Genomic DNA, 13,426 nt, shown 5'->3' on the forward strand with positions numbered 1-13,426 from the left:
CTCCACCCTAAAAGCACTAGGGTGTAGGACACAGAAGGACAAAGGACATGTGGTAAAATTTAGATCAAATGATAAAACCTACCCTCACAAATAAAACATAAAACTAAATTAGCCAATGAGGCGTTGTCAGATATAATTAGCGACAACGAGAGTGGCAACTGAAGATTTCGTCGCACGGCAGTCAAAGTGGGACAGTGCACCAGAATATGGGCCACTGTCAACCGGGCACCGCATTGACACTGAGGCTGGTCTTCACGGCGCAGGAGGTACCCATAGGTCGCCCAAGGTTGGCCAATGCGGTGACGGCAGAGAACCACGGAGTCCCTGCGAGAGGCCCGCATGGAGGACTGCACATATTCATCGTCTCCTTAATGGCACACAGTTTGTTGTGTGTACTGAGACTATGCCATTCCGTCTCCCAAAGACGAAAAACCTGGCAACGTAAAAACAAACACAAGTCAGTTATTGGAATGCCGATCTCCAGAAGCGGTTTCCATGTATCCTGTTTAGCCAGCCTGTCAGCAAGTTTGTTGTCTGGGATTCCAATGTGTCCTGGGGTCCACACAAACACCACTGAACGACAGTTTGTTGCTGGTAGGAGCCCCCTGTGTAAAACCTGTCCCACGCACCCTCCCACCACCACCTACCCCAGTCCTGTAACCCGGAAGGTGTACCCAATCAAAGGCAGAGCCACGTGTGAAAGCACCCACGTGATTTACCAACTGACCTGCCTACACTGTGAAGCCTTCTATGTGGGAATGACCAACAACAAACTGTCCATTCGCATGAACGGACACAGGCAGACAGTGTTTGTTGGTAATGAGGATCACCCTGTGGCTAAACATGCCTTGGTGCATGGCCAGCACATCTTGACACAGTGTTACACCGGACGGGTTATCTGGATACTTCCCACTGACACCAACCTATCAGAACTCCAGAGATGGGAACTTGCCCTTCAATATATTCTCTCTTTCCATTACCCACCAGGCCTCAACCTCCGCTAATTTAAAGTTGCCACCCCTCGTACATCACTTGTCATTCAACAACATCTTTGCCTCTGTACTTCCGCCTCGACTGACATCTCTGCCAAAGAATTGACGTTGGAGTGGAAATTCTGAAGTTCTTCTTCACTGTGAGTCCAGATCATGAAGATGTCATCAATAAATCTGTACCAAACTTTGGGTTGGCAGACTTGGGTAACCAAGAAGGCTTCCTCTAAGCAACCCATGAATAGGTTGGCGTACGAGGGGGCCATCCTGGTGCCCACGGCTGTTCCCTTTAATTGTTGGTATGTCTGGCCCTCAAACGTGAAGAAGTTGTGGGTCAGGATGAAGCTGGCTAAGGTGATGAGGAAAGAGGTTTTAGGTAGGGTGGCAGGTGATCGGCGTGAAAGGAAATGCTCCATCGCAGCGAGGCCCTGGACGTGCGGAATATTTGTGTATAAGGACGTGGCATCAATGGTTACAAGGATGGTTTCCGGGGGTAACAGATTGGGTAAGGATTCCAGGCGTTCAAGGAAGTGGTTGGTGTCCTTGATGAAGGATGGGAGACTGCATGTAATGGGTTGAAGGTGTTGATCTACGTAGGCAGAGATACGTTCTGTGGGGGCTTGGTAACCAGCTACAATGGGGCGGCCGGGATGATTGGGTTTGTGGATTTTAGGAAGAAGGTAGAAGGTAGGGGTGCGGGGTGTCGGTGGGGTCAGGAGGTTGATGGAGTCAGGTGAAAGGTTTTGCAGGGGGCCTAAGGTTCTGAGGATTCCTTGAAGCTCCGCCTGGACATCGGGAATGGGGTTACCTTGGCAAACTTTGTATGTGGTGTTGTCTGAAAGCTGACACAGTCCCTCAGCCACATACTCCCGACAATCAAGTACCACGGTCGTGGAACCCTTGTCCGCCGGAAGAATGACGATGGATCGGTCAGCCTTCAGATCACGGATAGCCTGGGCTTCAGCAGTGGTGATGTTGGGTTCCATGGTGATGTTTGGTTCCATCAGTTTCACCTGGTCCTACTCCAAATCCCATGCCACTTTCCTTGACGTTGACCTCCACCTGTCCAATGGCCAACTTCACACGTCCGTCCACATCAAACCCACCAACAAGCAACAGTACCTCCATTATGACAGCTGCCACCCATTCCACATCAAACGGTCCCTTCCCTACAGCCTAGGTCTTCGTGGCAAACGAATCTGCTCCAGTCCGGAATCCCTGAATCATTACACCAACAACCTGAAAACAGCTTTCGCATCCCGCAACTACCCTCGCGACCTGGTACAGAAGCAAATAACCAGAGCCACTTCCTCGTCCCCTCAAACCCAGAATCCCCCACAGAAGAACCCCAAAAGTGCCCCACTTGTGACAGGATACTTTCCGGGACTGGACCAGACTCTGAATGTGGCTCTCCAGCAGGGATACGACTTCCTCAAATCCTGCCCTGAAATGAGATCCATCCTTCATGAAATCCTCCCCACTCCACCAAGAGTGTCTTTCCGCCGTCCACCTAACCTTCGTAACCTCTTAGTTCATCCCTATGAAATCCCCAAACCACCTTCCCTACCCTCTGGCTCCTATCCTCGTAACCGCCCCCGATGCAAAACCTGTCCCATGCACCCTCCCACCACCACCTACTCCAGTCCTGTAACCCGGAAGGTGTACACGATCAGGGGCAGAGCCACGTGTGAAAGCACCCACGTGATTTACCAACTGACCTGCCTACACTGTGATGCATTCTGTGTGGGAATGACCAGCAACAAACTGTCCATTCGCATGAATGGACACAGGCAGACAGTGTTTGTTGGTAATGAGGATCACCCTGTGGCTAAACATGCCTTGGTGCACAGCCAGCACATCTTGGCACAGTGTTACACCGTCCGGGTTATCTGGATACTTCCCACCAACACCAACCTATCCGAACTCCGGAGATGGGAACTTGCCCTTCAGTATATCCTCTCCTCTCGTCATCCGCCAGGCCTCAATCTCCGCTAATTTCAATTTGCTGCCGCTCATACCTCACCTGTCTTTCAACAACGGATCATTAGGAGTAGGATCATTTTTCTTCGTGGCAAAGTGATACTTCCAGCAGAGAGTACGAGTGTAGGACAGTAAATCTTTAACGAGGGCTGTTTGGTTGAATCTGGGAGTGGGGCTGAAGGTGAGGCCTTTGGATAGGACAGAGGTTTCGGATTGGGAGAGAGGTTTGGAGGAAAGGTTAACTACTGAATTAGGGTGTTGTGGTTCCAGATTGTGTTGATTGGAATTTTGAGGTTTTGGAGGGAGTGGAGCTGGAAGTGGGAGATTGAGTAGATGGGAGAGACTGGGTTTGTGTGCAATGAGAGGAGGTTGAGGTTTGCTGGAAAGGTTGTGAAGGGTGAGTGAGTTGCCTTTCCGGAGGTGGGAAACCAGGAGATTGGATAGTTTTTTGAGGTGGAGGGTGGCATGCTGTTCTAATTTACGGTTGGCCTGTAGGAGGATGCTCTGAACAGCCGGTGTGGATGTGGGAGAGGAAAGATTAAGGACTTTTATTAAGGATAGGAGTTGACGGGTGTGTTCATTGGCTGAGTTGATGTGTAGGTGAAGGATTAGGTGGGTGAGGGCAATGGATTGTTCAGTTTGGAACTGGTATAGGGACTGATGGAAGGCAGGGTTGCAGCCAGAGATGGGAACTTTGAGTGTGAGGCCTTTGGGGGTAATGCCAAATGTCAGACAAGCCTGAGAAAATAAAATATGCGAGCGTAATCTGGCTAGGGCGAAGGCATGTTTGCGGAGGGAATGTAAATAAAACTTAATGGGGTCATTGTGGGGGTGTTGTGAGGGTGACATGGTATTAGAAGGTGGAAAGTGTAACATGAGGTGAAATGAAAATGAAAATAAAAATATATAGGGAGAGATAAAGGTGAACCGGAAAGAAACTGGAGATCTGGAATGAAAAAAGGCGAAAAGGTGTTGGTTACAGCTGGGCTATGTTGGACTTGGGTTGGTAGACAACGATGTGCATAAAGGTTAGGTGGTTGTGTTGCCGCCAAAACACGTTAAAGGACGGAGAAATTCGGGAAAATTTCGAAAAAACTGCGTGTAGTATATTAAAAGGAGTGGTATTGTGGTGGCAGATTATGATAATGAAGCTAACAATTGTCTGACGAAGAAATAATGGCGTTAAAACCTGTGGGAAGCGGCTAAAAATGATCAGTGATGTGGGAAAAACGGAAATGGAAATAAAGCGAAAGTTATTAGAACTGGCCGAAATGGTTGTTTAAAAGGTGAAAGGAGCTGTTTGTGAACTAGAAACGGTGGATATTATAGCGGCGGTAGTGCTGAAAGCGGCAAAAAAAAAAAAAAAAAAAAATATTTTTTTGGTTGTGGTTTGGAAGTGGGTTACGTATTATTGAGTATATATATAGGCGGGATAAAATAGTATAGCAGATTACGGTAAAAAGGAGAAGGTCAATACAAAGTGAAACTACTGGCAAAAACAGAAAGAGGAAAATAAGACGACAGAAAAGATTTCGAAATGCAACAGTGACAACAACAAACGTAATTGTTGGATTCAAATTAATGATATCAATATAATGGAAGGAAACATTCCACGTGGGAAAAATTATATATAAAAACAAAGATGAGGTGACTTACCGAACAAAAGCGCTGGCAGGTCGATAGACACACAAACAAACACAAACATACACACAAAATTCAAGCTTTCGCAACAAACTGTTGCCTCATCAGGAAAGAGGGAAGGAGAGGGGAAGATGAAAGGAAGTGGGTTTTAAGGGAGAGGGTAAGGAGTCATTCCAATCCCGGGAGCGGAAAGACTTACCTTAGGGGGAAAAAAGGACAGGTATACACTCGCACACATCCATCCACACATACAGACACAAGCAGACATATTTAAATACAAAGAGTTTGGGCAGAGATGTCAGTCGAGGCAGAAGTGTAGAGGCAAAGAAGTTGTTGAAAGACAGGTGAGGTATGAGTGGCGGCAACTTGAAATTAGCGGAGATTGAGGCCTGGCGGATGACGAGAAGAGAGGATATACTGAAGGGCAAGTTCCCATCTCCGGAGTTCGGATAGGTTGGTGTTGGTGGGAAGTATCCAGATAACCCGGACGGTGTAACACTGTGCCAAGATGTGCTGGCTGTGCACCAAGGCATGTTTAGCCACAGGGTGATCCTCATTACCAACAAACACTGTCTGCCTGTGTCCATTCATGCGAATGGACAGTTTGTTGCTGGTCATTCCCACACAGAATGCATCACAGTGTAGGCAGGTCAGTTGGTAAATCACGTGGGTGCTTTCACACGTGGCTCTGCCTCTGATCGTGTACACCTTCCGGGTTACAGGACTGGAGTAGGTGGTGGTGGGAGGGTGCATGGGACAGGTTTTGCATCGGGGGCGGTTACGAGGATAGGAGCCAGAGGGTAGGGAAGGTGGTTTGGGGATTTCATAGGGATGAACTAAGAGGTTACGAAGGTTAGGTGGACGGCGGAAAGACACTCTTGGTGGAGTGGGGAGGATTTCATGAAGGATGGATCTCATTTCAGGGCAGGATTTGAGGAAGTCGTATCCCTGCTGGAGAGCCACATTCAGAGTCTGGTCCAGTCCCGGAAAGTATCCTGTCACAAGTGGGGCACTTTTGGGGTTCTTCTGTGGGGGATTCTGGGTTTGAGGGGACGAGGAAGTGGCTCTGGTTATTTGCTTCTGTACCAGGTCGCGAGGGTAGTTGCGGGATGCGAAAGCTGTTTTCAGGTTGTTGGTGTAATGATTCAGGGATTCCGGACTGGAGCAGATTCGTTTGCCACGAAGACCTAGGCTGTAGGGAAGGGACCGTTTGATGTGGAATGGGTGGCAGCTGTCATAATGGAGGTACTGTTGCTTGTTGGTGGGTTTGATGTGGACGGACGTGTGAAGTTGGCCATTGGACAGGTGGAGGTCAACGTCAAGGAAAGTGGCATGGGATTTGGAGTAGGACCAGGTGAAACTGATGGAACCAAACATCACCATGGAACCCAACATCACCACTGCTGAAGCCCAGGCTATCCGTGATCTGAAGGCTGACCGATCCATCGTCATTCTTCCGGCGGACAAGGGTTCCACGACCGTGGTACTTGATTGTCGGGAGTATGTTGCTGAGGGACTGCGTCAGCTTTCAGACAACACCACATACAAAGTTTGCCAAGGTAACCCCATTCCCGATGTCCAGGCGGAGCTTCAAGGAATCCTCAGAACCTTAGGCCCCCTGCAAAACCTTTCACCTGACTCCATCAACCTCCTGACCCCACCGACACCCCGCACCCCTACCTTCTACCTTCTTCCTAAAATCCACAAACCCAATCATCCCGGCCGCCCCATTGTAGCTGGTTACCAAGCCCCCACAGAACGTATCTCTGCCTACGTAGATCAACACCTTCAACCCATTACATGCAGTCTCCCATCCTTCATCAAGGACACCAACCACTTCCTTGAACGCCTGGAATCCTTACCCAATCTGTTACCCCCGGAAACCATCCTTGTAACCATTGATGCCACGTCCTTATACACAAATATTCCGCACGTCCAGGGCCTCGCTGCGATGGAGCATTTCCTTTCACGCCGATCACCTGCCACCCTACCTAAAACCTCTTTCCTCATCACCTTAGCCAGCTTCATCCTGACCCACAACTTCTTCACGTTTGAGGGCCAGACATACCAACAAATAAAGGGAACAGCCATGGGCACCAGGATGGCCCCCTCGTACGCCAACCTATTCATGGGTTGCTTAGAGGCAGCCTTCTTGGTTACCCAAGTCTGCCAACCCAAAGTTTGGTACAGATTTATTGATGACATCTTCATGATCTGGACTCACAGTGAAGAAGAACTCCAGAATTTCCTCTCCAACCTCAACTCCTTTGGTTCCATCAGTTTCACCTGGTCCTACTCCAAATCCCATGCCACTTTCCTTGACGTTGACCTCCACCTGTCCAATGGCCAACTTCACACGTCCGTCCACATCAAACCCACCAACAAGCAACAGTACCTCCATTATGACAGCTGCCACCCATTCCACATCAAACGGTCCCTTCCCTACAGCCTAGGTCTTCGTGGCAAATGAATCTGCTCCAGTCCGGAATCCCTGAATCATTACACCAACAACCTGAAAACAGCTTTCGCATCCCGCAACTACCCTCGCGACCTGGTACAGAAGCAAATAACCAGAGCCACTTCCTCGTCCCCTCAAACCCAGAATCCCCCACAGAAGAACCCCAAAAGTGCCCCACTTGTGACAGGATACTTTCCGGGACTGGACCAGACTCTGAATGTGGCTCTCCAGCAGGGATACGACTTCCTCAAATCCTGCCCTGAAATGAGATCCATCCTTCATGAAATCCTCCCCACTCCACCAAGAGTGTCTTTCCGCCGTCCACCTAACCTTCGTAACCTCTTAGTTCATCCCTATGAAATCCCCAAACCACCTTCCCTACCCTCTGGCTCCTATCCTCGTAACCGCCCCCGATGCAAAACCTGTCCCATGCACCCTCCCACCACCACCTACTCCAGTCCTGTAACCCGGAAGGTGTACACGATCAGAGGCAGAGCCACGTGTGAAAGCACCCACGTGATTTACCAACTGACCTGCCTACACTGTGATGCATTCTGTGTGGGAATGACCAGCAACAAACTGTCCATTCGCATGAATGGACACAGGCAGACAGTGTTTGTTGGTAATGAGGATCACCCTGTGGCTAAACATGCCTTGGTGCACAGCCAGCACATCTTGGCACAGTGTTACACCGTCCGGGTTATCTGGATACTTCCCACCAACACCAACCTATCCGAACTCCGGAGATGGGAACTTGCCCTTCAGTATATCCTCTCTTCTCGTCATCCGCCAGGCCTCAATCTCCGCTAATTTCAAGTTGCCGCCACTCATACCTCACCTGTCTTTCAACAACTTCTTTGCCTCTACACTTCTGCCTCGACTGACATCTCTACCCAAACTCTTTGTATTTAAATATGTCTGCTTGTGTCTGTATGTGTGGATGGATGTGTGCGAGTGTATACCTGTCCTTTTTTCCCCCTAAGGTAAGTCTTTCCGCTCCCGGGATTGGAATGACTCCTTACCCTCTCCCTTAAAACCCACTTCCTTTCGTCTTCCCCTCTCCTTCCCTCTTTCCTGATGAGGCAACAGTTTGTTGCGAAAGCTTGAATTTTGTGTGTATGTTTGTGTTTGTTTGTGTGTCTATCGACCTGCCAGCGCTTTTGTTCGGTAAGTCACCTCATCCTTGTTTTTATATATATATATAAAATTGGATTGGAATGACTCCTTACCCTCTCCCTTAAAACCCTCTTCCTGATGAGGCAACAGTTTGTTGCGAAAGCTTGAATTTTGTGTGTATGTTTGTGTTTGTTTGTGTGTCTATCGACCTGCCAGCGCTTTCGTTCGGTAAGTCACCTCATCTTTGATTTTATATATAATTTTTCCCACGTGGAATGTTTCCTTCCATTATATATATATATATATATATATATAAAAAGAAAGATGATGAAACTTACCAAACAAAGGCGCTGGCAGGTCGATATATATATATATATATATATATATATATATATATATATATATATATATATATGTGTGTGTGTGTGTGTGTGTGTGTGTGTGTGTGTGTGTGTGTGCAGACGCGCATGTGGATACCTGTCCTTTTTTCCCCTTAAGGTAAGTCTTTCCACTCCCGGGATTGGAATGACTCCTTACCCCCTCCCTTAAAAACCACATCCTTTCGTCTTTCCCTCTCCTTCCCTCTTTCCTGATGAAGCAACCTTGAAGAGGACTGTTAATCTGTATCTAGTGGAAAGCTTGTTGCTAGGCCGTCACTCAGAACATATTGTTACATTTAATGAAAACTGCTATTTTAGTGATAAAACTGAGTAAAGTAGGTGTTAGAGTTGCCAAACATTTATGTATACAAATTTTCTGGAAGTGAAGAATAGAAATATCTTGTTTTTGGAAAAGGAGGTGAACTTCATTGTCGTCGATGGCTATCAATCGACAGAGCGGTAAGTGTACAAAGTTCCCTAAAATACAGGAAAGGAAAAGCATTCTCCATAGTTTTCACTCAATTCATAACAACCTCTCATAATTTCTTAATAACAGTAATTGGATTTTGTTCTTGCTTTTAGTATGGTGCTGAACTGCACTGACCAATTTTGATGTAGCAGGACATGTAGTTTGGAGAAGGCTTGTGTGCCAAGCAATCTCCTTTTCTCATGAAAAGGAAATTGCTGTTTGATCTTATTTACTTGTAACAGTGGTCCCTTAGGTATGAAAAGCTACGAAAACTTGGGCTAAAAGCCATCTGCAATACGGCCAAGTAACCAACAGAGTTGTATTTTAAATCTTAATGAACAATAACTTCCTCCAATACGTCACCAACCGGTGTAGAAGCTGATCATTTAAGGAAGCAGCAACCAAAATTCCAGTACCAATTACGTCTTAAAGTAAAGTCTCAATCAAAAATCAATCTCTCTCTCTCTCTCTCTCTCTCTCTCTCCAAACACACATATAAATATTCATATTATTATGATAAAAGTCATTTTACAAACATCAAGTATAGATTTAAGTGTCAGGAAGTCTCTTATGCAAGCATCTGTAGAGAGCGTAGCCATTTATGTAAGTGAAACATGGGTGATAAACAGTTTAGAAACGAAGAGAAGAGAATATAAGCTTTTGAAATATGGTGCTACAGAAGAATGCTGAATATTAGATGAGTAGATCACATAACTAATGAGGAGGCACTGAATAGAATTGGGGAGAAGAGGAATTTGTGGCACACTTTGACAAGAAGGAAGAATTGGTGGTAGGACACATTATGAGACATCAAGGGATCAACAATTTGGTACTGGAGGAATGTGAGGAGAGTAAAAATCATAGAGGGAGGCCAAGAGATTAATACACTACACAGATTCAGAAGCAGGTAAGTTGCAGTAGTTATTTAGAGATAAAGAGTCTCGTGCAAATAAATAGGCAACACAAATTTTTCACTTCTTTTTTAAATTTTAATTAATGTGGTCCCATGGGAGCTGAAGAAATGTCAGATTGTGTCACTACTTAATTCATAATAAGCAGATATAATCATTTTAAAAAGTAATAAATGGCTCACCTGGCGCGGTGGTGTCCACGTAAAGTATCACGCGGTCTAATCGATGGATACCTGCAAACCAAAAAGTTGTTTTTAAACATCCACTTCACTGGGGTAAATTTTAAAATTCATATAAGAATTAATTACAGCAGTATATGAGGTGTGTTCAAAAAGAAACCAAACTTTTGAAATAGCGCACCAACCAGCTGAGAGCTCGCTGCCGCTCCTGCAGTGCGCCTGGTGACAGGTTTAGACAACAACCTGCCATCTGTCTCTGTCACGTGGACCATTAGCAAGCGAACCAAAGCCGCTGAAGTAAGCATGTGTAAAGCTTGCTCATTGGATTAGTGCAATGAAGGAGCTTTAAGAACAACGCTTTAAGAACTCAGTCGCCGCAGACCGCTATTCCACCAGCAAGGGCGCTGCCGACAGGCAGTGTGGTTCAACTATCAAGTTTTCGACGCATGCGCAGAATAGTTACAGTACGCTATATATTGCGGAATGGAGGACGTTTTCGCCAGTCTGCGACGGCTCACCTGAAGATGACTAGCAGGTGCCCAGTTGAAATATCGTGCGAAGTATTGAACGACGACCGGCTGCAAGCCCGAAATTTGTTTGAACAGTCAATTCGCCAGGAAAATTTTAAAATTCACACAGAGAAATTCTGCCTACAAGCTTAGCGAAACTTTCACAGAGACATTTCAAATGCTTAGCCAAGCATATGAGGAGGACTGTACAAGTGGCATGCAGTGCTACGCACGGTTTAAATGTTTTCAACAGGGCAGAATGTCGGCCTGTGACGGTTCCAAGTCTGGACGCCCTTCCTCATCAACAGATAATGGCCATGTGGATAGCATTCATGCCGTGATTCGCAAAAATCGTGATTTAACTGTTTGGGAAGTTGGTGAGGAGGTGGGCATCAACGTAGGACCGTGCCATCAAATTTTGAGCGAAAAACTTAAGACGCGTCATGTCAGTGCAACATTCGTACCGCATTTGTTGACTGAAGATTAGAAACAGATCCGTGTCGAAATGTGCGAGGAACTGCTTGCTGCCGTTAATGACAATGAAAACTTTCTGCAGAACATCGTAACAGACGACGAGACACGGGTGTATGGCTATAAACTATGATGCTGAAACAAGGATGCTGTTGTCACAGTTGGTCGAAGATCAAGGTGGTGTTGGTTGCGTTTTTTGCCTACAAAGGCATAATCCATCATGAATTCGTGCCACGTGGTCAGAAGGTAAACAAGGAAGTCTACCAGGGAACACCTGTATGCATGAAGGATGCTGCGCACAGGAAGAGGCCTCATTTTGGGGAAAACTAGAATAGAATGTTGCATCGTGACAATGTGCCAGCTTATGTGTCACTCCTTATCTGCAGCTATCTAGCAAAACACAACATTCCTGTTGCGCACCATCCACCATATTCTCCGGACATGGCCCCAGCAGGCTTTTTCCTGTTTCCCAAACTGAAAGAAAAGAAAAGTGGTAGGCTCTGGACTATTGGGAGCAGCTCCTGTACTGAATAAAATCAGTGTGGCACAATGAAGCCTACAAACTTAAGATTTGAAACTCTGGGGCACATCATCCCATTTTTCAGTTCTGCTGAACACTTGCTCGAAATGAAGCCTGCAGAACTCTGTACAACTTTGTGTACAATGGTTAAAGAAGTTTTACTGAGATGCAAATCGTGTTTTGGCTAGTGTTCACTAGAATGAGTCTGCATCATTAATCACAAATCCTATGAGGCAGTGTATGAACAGAGTTGGCATTCTAAGACGCTCTAACAACCCCCTCTACTACCAATCATTTTGACTATCTTTTCTTTGCCAAGTACATCTTTTAGAACTGCCACATAACATGATACCACGTGATAATACAGCGAACATATGAAAGTGAACAACCTTCAACATATTACTGTCAGAGATAGCAGAGACTATTCTTATGCCAACAAAAGAAATCATTTATTCATAATATAATGTAATTGGATAGCTTACTCTACTCACCCAGTGGCAGCAGGAGAACATACTCAATCAAGGTAAAGAAATTTTCAAGTTTTTGGAACCAGTGGCTCCTCCTAAGCAGAAGGGTTGAAGGCGAAGGAAGAGGGGCTATTCTTATGCCAACAAAAGAAATCATTTATTCATAATATAATGCAATTGGATAGCTTACTCTACTCACCCAGTGGCAGCAGGAGTACATACTCAATCAAGGTAAAGAAATTTTCAAGTTTTTGGAACCAGTGGCTCCTCCTAGCAGATGGGTTGAAGGTGAAGGAAGAGGGGAGAAAGGAAAGGACTGTTGACATTTCAGAAATGGAAGAGCTCAGAAAAGTTGCACAGAACACTTGCTCAAGGGAGATTTACTGAATAGGATGAAAAGGAAAGACTTCTCCCAACTTTCCAAAACCTCACCAGTCGTTTTTCTCCATCCTTTTCCTTCTCCTTCGGTCCTTTTGCCCAGAGGAGGAGCCACTGGCTTCTAAAACTTGCAAATCTCTACACCTTTGTGTCTGTGTTCTCCTATCATTGCTTGGTGAGTAGATTTATCTATCCAGTAAAAGGAGATTTCTTATGGTAGAGATGGCACTGGTTTTCAACCAAAATTGTAAAAATGTTATGCATATTCTTACATGTTCAACCAAAAGTTTAAGCAATTTTCACAAATCAGCAAGGGAAGTGTGTTCTGTTTACTTTCGATGTTCATTCAACAGTCAGTGAAAGAGAAACCAGAGGCAACTACTTGGTATAGCCATGTCATTTACCATTGTGCGTAAGTGTTCCATTACATACTTATGTTGTCTAAGTTCAAGTGTTATTAAAACGATTAAAGAAAGTGAAGGCTCATAATACTTTATTTTTATGCTGTTTTATGCTATTTCGCCTAGAAAGAGAAATGCAAGTCACTACCCAACATGTCGAAAAACATTGAATATTTGTTAGCTTGGAATGCAATTATCTAACTTAAAAATTAAATTACATAATACATGATGGTGAATCTATACATAAAAGGCAATGTCCTGGCTGACTGATCATTGGCCAGCCCAAAACACTGAAGCTAGAAACTTGAAATTTGGAGATGATCTTTTACTGTAGGTGTCATTTAAGGGATTTTTCTACATTCCAACTCTAAGGAGGTTAAATAGTGGATGAAGGTTTTTAAAAAATGTAACTATTAGCGCAATTTTTACGCTAGATCTGCAAAAACTGATGCTTTGTTTCTCAGCCAGAAATAATGAAATGTATGTTAGCATTTGTTTGGAAATTCAACCACAAAGCGAGTAAAATAGGGGGTGAAAGTTGTTTTGAAAATATTTAT

The 13,426-nt window shown here is 45.4% G+C and overlaps 1 protein-coding gene across 1 annotated transcript in view; it reads right to left on the reverse strand.

The window, feature by feature from the left end:
* Positions 1-10,173, reverse strand: part of LOC124552423 (F-box/LRR-repeat protein 2-like) — a 67,808-nt gene extending 57,635 nt beyond the window's left edge. Inside the window, exon 1 of the mRNA XM_047126695.1 lies at positions 10,127-10,173. The gene's annotated coding sequence lies outside the window, so the exon portion shown is untranslated. The remainder of the gene's footprint in view (positions 1-10,126) is intronic.
* Between the last annotated feature and the right edge of the window lie 3,253 nt (positions 10,174-13,426).

The sequence above is a fragment of the Schistocerca americana genome, chromosome 10, assembly GCF_021461395.2.
Source record: "Schistocerca americana isolate TAMUIC-IGC-003095 chromosome 10, iqSchAmer2.1, whole genome shotgun sequence".
NCBI lineage: Eukaryota > Metazoa > Arthropoda > Insecta > Orthoptera > Acrididae > Schistocerca > Schistocerca americana.